This window comes from Nerophis ophidion, linkage group LG06, assembly GCF_033978795.1.
Source record: "Nerophis ophidion isolate RoL-2023_Sa linkage group LG06, RoL_Noph_v1.0, whole genome shotgun sequence".
Lineage (NCBI taxonomy): Eukaryota > Metazoa > Chordata > Actinopteri > Syngnathiformes > Syngnathidae > Nerophis > Nerophis ophidion.
The window spans coordinates 6,529,692-6,533,866 of NC_084616.1; the positions used below are offsets into that span (position 1 = coordinate 6,529,692).

The 4,175-nt window shown below is 43.3% G+C and overlaps 1 non-coding gene across 1 annotated transcript; it reads right to left on the reverse strand.

Moving 5' to 3' along the window:
- Positions 1 to 245: 245 nt before the first annotated feature.
- trnas-aga (transfer RNA serine (anticodon AGA)) lies at positions 246 to 342 on the reverse strand. The gene is given in 2 exon segments: positions 246 to 290; positions 306 to 342. It is a non-coding gene; the product is annotated as a tRNA-Ser (tRNA).
- Positions 343 to 4,175: the final 3,833 nt, after the last annotated feature.

Here is a 4,175-nt window from a genome sequence, read left to right on the forward strand (position 1 = left end):
TGGCCAAATGTTGACTTTGCGTAAGAAGCGCCGCGCTGATTGGTTGAAGCGTCGGACAACGTTGGCTACGCCGGTACTGCGCTTTTGCCTTAAACATGATTATTTGGGAGGATATCAAATATATATTCACATAATTATATTATACTCCAAATAATCATGAATACCAAATATATTCACATAATTATATTAGACTCCAAATAATGTGAGGACCATCAAATGAATGATAAACCGGGACGTAAAAGAGACGTTGTCGGCAGGATTCGAACCTGCGCGGGGAGACCCCAATGGATCACTAGCCTGATGACTTCTAGTCCATCGCCTTAACCACTCGGCCACGACAACATGACATCTACCGGCTAATATTGTTTATATATACTCTGACACAGTACACACGACAAATGAAGGACTGGAAAGATAAAAGATATATATTTTCTTTCACGTATCAATTTTTGTAGTTCAACCGAAAGTTGTTTTTGTTTGTGAGTCCCGGAAATCAACCGCCGAAACCGGAAGAAAACGAAGAAGAAATGTGCTGATTTTTTTTTATTTTATTTTAGTTCAACAGTCAACAACAAGGAAAAAAAAACAAAAGCAAATACAGATAGAGTATTAAATATGAATAAATAATATCAATAATACAAATATATAAAAGACAAAAAGGGCTACCTGAATCACTTTAAATGTATTTAATCATTCTCCAATATTTGATTGATAATTGGTAGGCCTTACTTTCATAAATCGATATTTATGTAAAAAATGTTTCACCTGGAGCGTGATAATGTTGACAAACATTTCTATGTTATAGTCCTTTATAAAAATATCAAATGTGATCTCTTCCACACTGAATGGTGGATATCTCCACATTACACACACCCTCCTTTCTCTCTCATCTCCTCCACACACACACACACACACACACAAACACATGTGCACTCTTCAATTCTACGTACACACACACATGTACACACTTACACACACACGTACACGCTCTCTATCCCACACACACACATGTCCACACTCTCACACACACACGTGTACACACTCTCAGACGCACATGTACACACTCACACACGCGTACACGCTCTCTATCACACGCACACACACACACACATGTACACACTCACACACACACACATGTACACTCTCACATTCCACACACACGTGTTCACACTCACACATACACGCACACTCTCACATTCCACACACACAGGTACACACTCTCACACACACACACATACATGTACACTCTCACACACACACTTGTATACTCTCACATTCCACACACACATGTACACACTCACACACACACACACACACGTACACACTCTCTATCACACACACACACACACATGTCCACACTCTCACACACACATGTGTACACACTCTCACACGCACACACATGTACACTCTCACACACACATGTACACTCTCACACACACATGTACACTCTCACATTCCACACACACATGTACACTCTCACACACACATGTACACTCTCACATTCCACACACACATGTACACACTCACACACACACCTACACGCTCTCTCTCTCACACACACACACATGTACACACGCACACACACACATGTACACTCTCACATTCCACACATACAGGTACATACTCACACACACACACGTACACTCTCACATTCCACACACACAGGTACATACTCACACACACATGTGTGCACTCTCACACACACACATGTACACTCTCACATTCCACACACACATGTACACACTCACACACACACGTACACTCTCACATTCCACACACACACACCTGTGCACTCTTACATTCTACACGTACACACACTCACACACACACTTGTATACTCTCACATTCCACACACACATGTACACACTCACACACACACCTACACGCTCTCTATCACACACACACACATGTACACACTCGCACACACACGTACACGCTCTCTCTCACACACTCACGTGTACACACTCTCACACCACACACACACATGTACACTCTCACACACACACGTACACTCTCACATTCCACACACACAGGTACATACTCACACACACACATGTGCACTCTCACACACACATGTGTACACTCTCACATTCCACACATACATGTACACACTCACACACACACTTGTATACTCTCATATTCCACACACACAGGTACATACTCACACACACACACATGTACACTCTTACACACACACGAGTACACTCTCACATTCCACACACACATGTACACACTCACACACACACATGTACACTCTCTCACACACACGTGTACACACTCTCACACACACACACATGTACACTCTCACACATACATGTACACTCTCACATTCAACACACAGAGGTACATACTCACACACACACACACACACACACACACACACATGTACACTCTCACACACACACGTGTACACTCTCACATTCCACACACACATGTACACACACACATGTACACTCTCACATTTCACACACACATGTACACACTCTCACATTCCACACACACATGTACACACACACATGTACACTCTCACATTTCACACACACAGGTACATACTCACACACACACATACATGTACACTCTCACACACACACATGTACACTCTCACACACACACGTGTGCACTCTCACATTCCACACACACATGTACACACTCACACACACACATGTACACTCTCACACACACACGTGTGCACTCTCACATTCCACACACACATGTACACACTCACGCACACGTACACGTTCTCTATCACACACACACACACACACACACACACGTACATACGTACACGCTCTCTCTCACACACACACGTGTACACACTCTCACACACACACATGTGCACTCTCACATTCCACACACACATGTACACACTCACACACACACGTGTACACTCTCACATTCCACACACACATGTCCACACTCTCACACACACACGTGTACACACTCTCACACGCACACATGTACACTCTCACACACACACATGTGCACTCTCACATTCCACACACACATGTACACACTCACACACACGTACACGCTCTCTATCACACACGTACACGCTCTCTCTCACACACACACGTGTACACACTCTCACACACACACACACATGTACACTCTCACACACACACGTACACTCTCACATTCCACACACACAGGTACATACTCACACACACACATGTGCACTCTCACACACACACGTGTACACTCTCACATTCCACACACACATGTACACACTCACACACACACATGTACACTCTCACATTCCACACACACAGGTACATACTCACACACACACATACATGTACACACTCACACACACACTTGTATACTCTCACATTCCACACACACATGTACACATTCACACACACACGTGCACGCTCTCTATCACACACACACACATGTAGACACTCACACGCTCTCTCTCACACACACACGTGTACACACTCTCACACACACACACATGTACACTCTCACACACACACATGTACACTCTCACATTCCACACACACATGTACACACTCACACACACACACACACACACACACGTACACTCACACACACATGTGTACACTCTCACATTCCACACACACATGTACACACTCACACACACACACACACACACACGTACACTCACACACACATGTGTACACTCTCACATTCCACACACACATGTACACACTCACACACACACGTACACTCTCACATTCCACACACACACACATGTGCACTCTCACATTCTACACGTACACACTCACTCACACACACACTTGTATACTCTCACATTCCACACACGTACACACTCACACACACACGTACACTCTCACATTCTACACGTACACACACACACACACACACACGTACACACTCACACACACACTTGTATACTCTCACATTCCACACACACACATGTACACACTCACACACACACGTACACGCTCTCTATCAATAAATTGTGCAGACAAGGTAGTTTAAAGGCCATTTTAGGGATGGAGAAAACAATAAAGAATGTAGCAAGGCTTTAATCTTAAAATGACAGGTTTAATACTTAAATTATAAGTTTTATTTGATATATTTTATTATATATTTTTTTCTCTCCCCTTTTGTTATGTGTGGTTTTGTGGAAATACATATTTGATATGTTTATATAGCAACATAGTCTGCGATCTAAGTGCTCGCGTTGA